General features: G+C 44.3%; 1 pseudogene; it reads right to left on the reverse strand.

The window, feature by feature from the left end:
- Nucleotides 1-566: 566 nt before the first annotated feature.
- LOC137467572 (beta-2-glycoprotein 1-like) lies at nucleotides 567-8,914 on the reverse strand (annotated as a pseudogene).
- Nucleotides 8,915-9,479: the final 565 nt, after the last annotated feature.

Consider the following 9,479-nt stretch of genomic DNA (forward strand, 5'->3'; position numbering starts at 1 on the left):
AAAACTGAAGCAATTATATTGTGTAATATTGAAACAGAGGTAAACATTAACAGTGGTTTAAAACAGTTTCAGGTGAAGTTAAATCTCTAAAATGTAAATAGGCTTACTAACTGAAGCACATTTTTTTAGAAATATTAAAAAAACCCCTCTATCTGATGCTGTTGATGTTTAAATCATGGCTGGATTCTTGGCTTCTAAACTCATTTGGAAATCTCAGTCTTTCTACTTTTGTAAATTCTGGAAAATCCCAGGCTCATGCCCTCTGTCTATCTATAATTAAAGGTCCACTCCCTGTCACAGGGGAGTGGTAATGGAATCAGAACTCAGTAATTACTAATGATTAAGGGCTCTTGCTATAAGTCAGTCTAAAGATACAGGATCTGATTGATGATTAGGTAATATTAAATAAGGAGACACTAGTGGCTGAAAATCACTGTAGTGTAAAGTAACTGCTATTGAGGAGGTCATTTACAGTTGCATAAATGTTGGAAATGTGGAAAGAGAAGCACCAGTGCAGGGATTTGGAAGAAGGCAGAGACAAGAGTGGAAGTTAATGGCTGAAATGATGTGTTGTAGCTTGTGGAAGAGACTGGAGAGGATGGTGGGGAGGGAAGAAAGCATTCACAGATTCTGGAGTTCACCTGGACATTTACACTTACAGGACCTGAGTTACATTTACAAGATCCAAGTTACACTCACAGGACCTAAGTTTTCCTCCTGTATATGGAATTTGCTGTCTCAGTAAAGCAGAAATTTGATACTGGGTTATTTCTCTGCTTCAAGCTTCATCTTCACATGCTTTCAGTCTGAGGGGTCTTTCTTTACCAGAGATGAAAAAAAGACACATTCTGTTGGAGACAAGTGAAGAACTTGTGTTAAATTCTTGAAACATGTGACAGCTGAAAACAATAGCGAGGTGAGCAGTCAATCTTTGCATCATAATGCAGCTGTTGGAAGAAATACACTTTTATTTTCTATCTTAATAAAGCTGAGCTACGTGCATCAGAAGCCAAATAAATGTGAGGAGAGATGTTTTGATTGTGGATAGGCTGTGCTTTTCCTTCACTTAGAAATGAAAATAAAACTTGCAAGGAAAATTCTATGCAAGGAATATTGACAAAACAAGTGTGAAACATTTCCCTCTTGCTAGCAAAGTTGGTCATGTCTGTTTATTTATTCTAAAAGCCTGCGTGCCTGTGAAGCTGTTCCCCCAGCATCAATTCCTCCCCACAGCTCTCAGCTGCCTTTCAACACTCTTGGTCCAAAGTGTTTTCCTGATCAGCACAAGGTGGGAATAATTCACCAGAATAAGAGGGAATATGTCAGGTTCTCAGACCTGCAGCAGTGTTCAGGCTTTTTGTCCCTAAAGAAGGTGCTGATCCAAGGATTTATGAAATCCCAGAATACTTCACCTATGGCCTTTTCTTTGGGCTAGTAACATCTTTAAGTAGCATCTTCCAGAACAGGGCAGGAATTAAAGCAGGGCTCTGACACAACCAAAGGAAAATTCTTGCTGGGCATTTTCTCCTCAGGCCATTTTCTTCCAGAATACCCAATAACCCAAAACCCAATAATTCAAACAGCCAGTCAAAGTAGGGCTTGAAGATGAATTATGACATTGTCCCCCACACTCAAGCAGTTGTAATTCTCCCACCAGGAGCTGGTTTGTGAGCAGCCTGGCTCATACCTTTAAGACAGGCAGGGAGGGTGAAGTTGCCATCCACACATGCCACATCTACAGTGTAGGCACAGGATTTTTCCTTGTTTTTGCAGAAGAAGGATACAGTTTCCCCGTGCGGAATGCCATCTTTCAGGTCATTTTGAACTCTCTTCTTCTCACCACTGTACAATATTACAGCTTTCTAAACTGGTATTTTACATGGTGCTGGAAAAAAATCCAGTTATAAGGAGCAGGTTTGAAAAGGGGGTAGATCAGATCCCAGCAGGATTCTGTGTATGTGACATTTGGGAATGAAAAATGTGTCCTACATATGGACAGAACTTTTGCTGGTATTAAAATGCTGAAGAAATTCAGACCCTGAAGCATAGGGTCAAAAGTTTGCCGTGAAAATCCAGCTTCAGTGTAATTTCTAACGACGTGAAATAGGAAGAGGAGAGGAAATACTCAGAATAAAGTTACATGACTGATTATTGAAGTCAACCCAGATACATCCGTGTCATACAACATCCACTGTGGGGAGAGGGCTTAGATTACCAGGGCCTTGCAATTCCTTTTTTGGCTTCCTTTTGAGCACAGCTCTTCCACAGAGGAGTGACAGCTCAACGGTCAGAGCGGTGGTCAGGTGGGAGAGCTCAGTTTGATCCCTGGTTTCTGAGGGATGGGGTGTGCTCACCTCTGCAGGCTGGCTTGGTGGACCAGTTTCCAGTGTTCTCACAGTGGGAATATTTGGATCCCTCCATCACGAAGCCGGGCTGGCAGTCAAAGCTGACACTCTCCTTGTAGTGATAGGTTCTGTGCACAGCAAACTCTAGGAACCCATTCTCTATTCCTGTTGGAGTGGGGCAGGTGACAACTGGGGGACAAAACCAAACCCAAAGCTTTAGCAGTGTCACAGGTCACAAAGACAACAATAAACCTGAAAAGTGTAGAAAAACTTTCACGGTGGGCCATTGCAACCTCTTTCACAGGAAACACAGTCAGGGGAAAGATAGCTTAAAGCCACAACAAATAAATAAACATTACTTGTTTGAAGTACACATCTATTGCAATCTGTGGTTATAACATGACTTAAACATGGTGTAATTTAACTAAAAGCAGGGAAGTTTCTAGGATTGAGCGTAAGGTTGGCTATTTCTTAGGTGAATCTGAGCACTTAGAATCGAATGTTGGCTGCACACTGGAGGCCAGGCTCAGGTTCCCCGCTGTGCACCATGTTTAGCAGGGTTTATTTCTATAACCTTTACACCTGAAGCAAATGTTTTGTCAGTCCCATGTTATGTGCCATGGGTTAGCAATCTCCTTGATCCACGAGCCTGAATGATTGCAGAATTCAGCTGCAGAGGAATTGTGCTCTATGTTTGCAGTTACAGTTGTACAAAAAATTGAAATACTGTTGTACATTTAGTTTTGTTTATGCAATTCTCAGGAATATTTTGTGGTGTGGATAAAAGTGAGTTACTCACCCTTGCACACTGGAATGCTGCTCCACGTGCCATTGGCTGTGCAGGTGGTTGTCTCGTTCCCACTCAGGGCGAGAGGAGGGATGCATTCAAACTGAATTGTGTCCAGGAAATGAGAGACATTTCCAGGATTTAGGCGACGGAAAGAGAGGACCCCAAATTCCGGGAGCGAGGGAGGTGCACAAGTCACCGCTACAAAAGCACAGCATTCAGAAAATTACATCTCAAAGATCAAATCATTGTGGAATCAGAGGAGCAACATTCTTATGACTCAATGAACCCGCATGGAATCACAGCTGGCAAAACATAATTTAAATTAAAAGTGTCAGAGGGGCCTCAGAGTATGGAATTCATGAGTTATGCTGGATTTTTCAGATCATATTCCTGCTTTTCAGTCAAGTGTCTTTGCAGGATAGGTTGCAGCAAAACCCTGCATAAGTACAAAGGCATGACAATATCCTCTTTTTATACACAGGGAGGAGGAATTGGAGTGGATAAGCATCTTACCTCCAGCTGTAAATAGCATCCTTGATCCTGACCTTTTGTTCAGACCTTTCAATTGTATTTCTCTAAAACCCACACATATAACACCAACTATGCAGCATTCTGCTTGATTTTTCCTAACCAGCTTTTGCACAGCACTAGAGGACATTTCTGAATAAGAGCATATATAATTCTGAGCAATGGAAAGGAATATTTCTGGAATAGGAACAAGGATAGTTCTTTTTTATTGAAACACATACGTTGACACTGTGGAAAAGTTCCAGTCCACTTTCCATCTGCCATGCACTGGCTTGTTCTTGACCTGACAAGGTTTTAGCTGGAAACAAACAGACCTGGTTATCAGAGCAGGAGATCAATCAAAGACCTGTCATTTCTCCTAAACAGAATTAAGAATCCAGCTCTGAAATCCTTCTCCAGTTTAACAGTTCCTGACCTCAAAGGAAGTTTAGAACCAGATCTGAAAAAGTGTTAATGTCCAAATATTGCAAAGACGCCAACAGAACTCCTGATACAACAAGATATTTTGTTGTTTCAACTTTATATTCTGTTTTACATATTCATTTCTAAAAATTATTAATGCGATGGATGGAGGTAAATATTGTAGCAAATATTGATCTGTGATTACTAATGCAAATGGTATGGTTTCCTGGGAGGCGTTCCCAGTTAATTATGGCAATTAGGACCAAATACTGGAAAGAACTCAGTGCTCTTAAGAACTGAGGTCACCGAGGTGCATTGTTATATTTTAATCCCAGACATTTCAATTTCCATATGCACATTACACACTTCTCTTCTACCCTCTATATTGACACTATTAACATCTACTCAGAGTTTTAAAGAAATATTAGTCATGTGTCTGGCATTTCAATATGACACAGCTGAAAACCAGTAAATTAGAATTTACAAAATCAAATGAAGTCCCATTACTACACTTGGTGTCATAGTTGAATTTATTTAATCCTTATCTGGCTCCTCTTTTACAGAAGGAGGTTGTTGAGGCTCTTGACACTTTTCAGTGAGCTCTAGGCTTTGCCTCACCTGTGACCTTCCAGGTAAGCCCTGTTTTGTCATTAATTACCCGAGTACAATTAAATACCTGCTACTATCAAATGCTTCCTTGCATTTATCGTAAGTATTTTTTTAAATGCATCCTTTTTCCTAAAGCTAACAAGTAGCCCTGAGGAAAAGTGCATTTACTGCAGGTAAGTTAGGATTAACCTCCTGTTTTCATTTACTGAGCTTGGAAAGGCATAGAAACAAAATTCCCATTCCTCAGAGCCCAACAGCATAACTTTGACGGAGATTATCTACTCTCTGCTGTAGGATTTCATCGCATGATGTAATAGGAGGATTTGAAAAGCAGGAGAAAGCAGTCCAGAATAAAGTTTTTGCATAAAATCTCTGCTATTTTGGTGTTTTCTGTATTTGCAGGACTTTTCTTTGGAGTAGCAAAGCCCCATAATGTTATAGCTGAGACTGAACAGAGGTGGATCACCAGAAAGGCTTTTTTAAAATGATTTCTGAAATGCAGATGAGTTTTCATGTGCAGTTTTCAATGTTCTCTGTCTTGCAGTATGGCAGTGGGTGATACTACAATGTGATTTAGGTTGTTTATTTAGCAGCATAAGGAAGGGAATACTTACCCTGGATCACATGAAAAAGTTACAGCACTCTGGTATTGAAACTCTTCAGAATCCATTTTCCCATTCTGCAGGGGTGGAGGAGGGGGACATCTCTTTGTTATTATTTAAATATTAAAAAAGGATCATATTATTTCATGAGGCATGACATCATAATTTCATTATCGTGGGAACAAGTAGATCATAAAGGTTCATCCTGGTGTCTTTCACACTTCTCCACTCCCATGTACTACATTCCACATGTCTGGCTGTTCTACATTTCCATCAAAATGCAAGTTTTTGGGATTACATATTTTTAACACTCAATTTCCTGAGGCATGTGAGTTGTCTGCAATGAAATGATGACGATGCTTCTGAGGGATGCATTAAATGCAGGGGTTATGAAGCAGCACATGTTGTTAGAGAATGAGCACTTCCGGGCTGGGGTGGATCATTGAAGGTTCCCCCGTCCAGCTCCAAGCTCCATCCCCATCCAGGAGCAGGGGCTGAAGGGCAGGCGTGGGACACAGATGGGAAGATCCTTTCCATCACCACCCCTCTTCCACACACTGTTGTTTTCCGAGTGAGGGAAGAACCACTGGAGAGAGACCTGTTGAAATCCATCTGGTTCCTCCTGTGGGCTCTGAAATACCCTTTTCAGATCCATGCAGGCAGGGGCAGGACTTGCTGGGGGTACTCACGGAGGCAGAGCAGGCTGTTGAAGGCCCACTTGCCCGTTGGGAGGCAGGTGGGCTTCCTCAGCCCAGAGGTGGGCGTGAACCCGGGCCGCCAGGTGTACTCCCCTTCCTCACCCACTTCCTACACCTTTTTGTCTACGTTGAGTGTGGCAAACATCACTTCTGGTGGCCTGGGACAGACTGGAGGAAAGGGATTTACAAGAGATTGGGTAGAAAATGATAGATATTCTCAGTTCAGTCAGAGAGAAAAGGAGAGAGATTTCTACCAGGCTAAGCCTGGGAAAAAGTCCGAGAGGATTGTAAAGTATCTATTATCTCTTTCTATTCATATTGTTCATAGATATGTTCTGCCACTGTGTGCTATTCGTAGTGCACCAATGGTGTGAAATGTTTTTACTCTAAGACCAATGAAATCAGTCTCCAGGATGTTCTCTATAAAAGAGAGATGTACTTTCAAATAAACGGATCATTCTTTGCCTTCTGGACTTGAAGTCATTTCCATCCCCGTCCCTGCCTCAACAGCAACAGAAAATTGTTTTGATTTCTCAGCTTGAAGCAGAGGGTTCTCTATTGTTGTGAGTTATAGTATCTCCTTGCCCTGAGCTTTTGTCTTCCTGAGGCAGCTGATGGCTGCCATAAGTATTAGCCAGAAAAAAAAAAAAAAAAGTGGTGTTCTTCTTCTCCTCAGCAGCTCTACCAATGTTCCCAGTTAGATTTGGTGTCACTTTTTAAACGAAAATTTACTTTTCCTCCAAAACAGATTTATGAAGGTGGTGCACAAATTGAGTCCAGCTGAGTCAAGGGAAATACAGGTTGGATATCAGGAAAAAGTTTTTCACGGAAAGAGTGATAAAGTTCTGGGATGGCCTGCCCGGGGAGATGGTGGAGTCACCATCCCTGGATGTGTTTAAAACAAGCCTGGATGTGGCACTGGGTGCCAGGGTTTAGTTGAGGTGTTGGGGCTGGGTTGGACTCAATGATCTTGGAGGTCTCTTCCAACCCAGTGATTCTGTGAATTCTGTGGATTCAATTACAGTAAATTTCCTTGAACAAAACAGGGTAAGAAGGACTTAGAAGCAAACAAATGCCTTTCATTTTTAATCCAAACCCGTTTGGTGGGGGTCAGCCTGAAATCAGGTGTTTTTTCTTGTAATTAAATTCCTTTTTTTCCAATTCTTCTTTTCACTGGGGTAGACCCTCTGTTCCATGAGCCAGATCTGCTTCCCAAACAGCACTCTTGTGTGTGTAATTAATAACAGGAACTACCCTTGAAGTGCTTTTAAATTCTCGTGGATGCTGAACATTTTAATTCTAACTGTTTCCAGCAGTGCCTGTTGAAGGCTTGCAGAGGCTGGCAGTGCTTGGAGCTGGTTATCAACTGTTAATTTTTCAATTGCAGCTATTTATGGATAATGCCTTCCATAAATGTGATTCATAACTGTTACTTTCTAAGTCAGGCAGCCAAATGTGCATATGTACTTTTCTGTGCATTTCAGTGTCATTTACTCTGGTTTCTTAATTAGAATGTGATTTACATGAAGTTTTTTCTTCCCTTTTGCAATGACATAATATAGACTTGAAGGTACTGCAGGCACATGGGTCTTTTTGTCTTTTTTCAGCTTATCTTCTAGTTGACTTACTTTACATTTTGAAATCACATTAATAATTAAAATCTTTTCATCAAATGAGCTTTATTAGAAGTCTGGCCTATGTCCTTATAAAGGTAGAAGTCTGCTGGAATTACTGTTTTTGTCTGTCCTGTCTAGTTTACAAAATGTCCTTTTTTATTTATCGTTTAGTCTGATACAGAAACACGCTTTTTGAACTAAAAGTGCAAATGCATCCAGAACACCAAGAACGTAGCCATTATTGCTCTTAGTTTGCTACTTTTTAGTTTTTAAAATGAAGCTGCAAAAGTCTAATGAATGCTTGTCTTTACACAATGGCCTGTCAAGACTGAGGAGATTGTCTCATCACTTCCAAAGAGAGATTCTGCCACTGTCAGAAGTGTCAGTGGATGGACACTGCTCAGCACAAAACGATGCGCTGAGGCGCAGCACCGAGAGCCTGTCCAGCCCGGCCACCACGTCGGGCGGGAAGGGCAGCAGCCCCGCCCGCCGCTCCAGCTCCCGCTTCAGCCGCTCCCGGTGCCGCTTGGCCAGGTTGGAGTCGCCGCCTTCGGCCGGGCCCGGCCGCGTGCCGCTGGGCACAGCCGCGTTACCGGGGAAGGGGGACAGCCCTGAGCCCTTCCCCGGCCCCCTCAGCCCCCTCGCCCTCACTCACGCCCACGGCACCGGCTTCCTCCACCTGCGCCCCACATACAGGGCCGGGCTGGCAGCGCCCGACTGCCGCTCCCTCAGGGCGAGAGGCGAGGGCAAGAGCGGAGCGGGAACAGCCCAGCCCCGGCAAGGGGGGAGACGGGGCTGGACGGGATCTGGGGCTGCGGGGGGACTGGGAGCGGCGGGGCTGGGTGTGCGATAGAGGGCTTTGGGGGCTGAACAGGGAGTGGGAGCTGAGGGACACAAAGGATGGTAGGTGCAAGGGACAGAGGGGGTTGATGAGGAAGGGAAGGGGGCCGAAAGAGAATTCAGGGTGCGAAGGGGCTGTGGGTGGCGGTGAGCAGGGGGCCATGGGTGGGTGGGGATGTGAGGGTGTTGATGGGGAGCTGGGGACCGGACCGGGGGTGCCAGTGGCTCGAACAATCCGCCTGGTGCTTTGGCAGTGATGGACAGAGCCGCCTGCCCGGTGCAGAAGAGTGCACACACCCGAGGCTTGCAGATTTGCCATGTGGAGTAAGTCCTTATCATGCCAATGTTCTCCCTCACGTAATGGCTCAGCTGTGAAAACTCCGTTCCCAAGTCTGGGGACAGTCACACATAAGCTGAAGGTACCCATCTCAACTGATGGGCCATCGTTAATTCAACTGCGCTCACCTGGAGACAGCTGCAGCATCTCCGAAGGTGTAAAGAGTCCCCGAGCGTCCCGTGATCCACAGTATTACCGGTGTGAAGCTCCCCGCCCCAGGGAGAGGTACAGGGGATGTTCCCACGTAGCCTCAGCAGAATAGAAACCCCACGCATGTGGTGTTTGTTGGACTGTTTCCCTTCACCACTCGATGGATGTAGGCTGCAGTCACTTTCTCTCCACACTCCCATCTTTTCCCTCTCTCCCCCTCACGTTTACTGTTAAATATAGATCCATGCTATTGGCCCCGGCATATGGTGTCATTTACACCTTATTTTAGGCAGACACATCTCTGTAATCATTTTTAATCGTCAGATATTAACAACCATGTGTGCCAATGAGGAGTGTAAGCCTGCCTGTGAGTCCCACAACCCCACAGGGCAGTTTGGGGGTGCAAAGGGGGGACACTGTCACGCCTCTGCTGCCGTGCATGCCCACAGTAGCTGGGGACAGTGACAACGGGAGTGTCACCCACCCAGCACCAGGGCCAGGCTTTTCTCAGCACTTGCTCAGTCAAGGAGGAAATGGCGAGACATGGGTTTGGGTCAAAACA

This window comes from Anomalospiza imberbis, unplaced genomic scaffold (assembly GCF_031753505.1).
Source record: "Anomalospiza imberbis isolate Cuckoo-Finch-1a 21T00152 unplaced genomic scaffold, ASM3175350v1 scaffold_688, whole genome shotgun sequence".
Lineage (NCBI taxonomy): Eukaryota > Metazoa > Chordata > Aves > Passeriformes > Viduidae > Anomalospiza > Anomalospiza imberbis.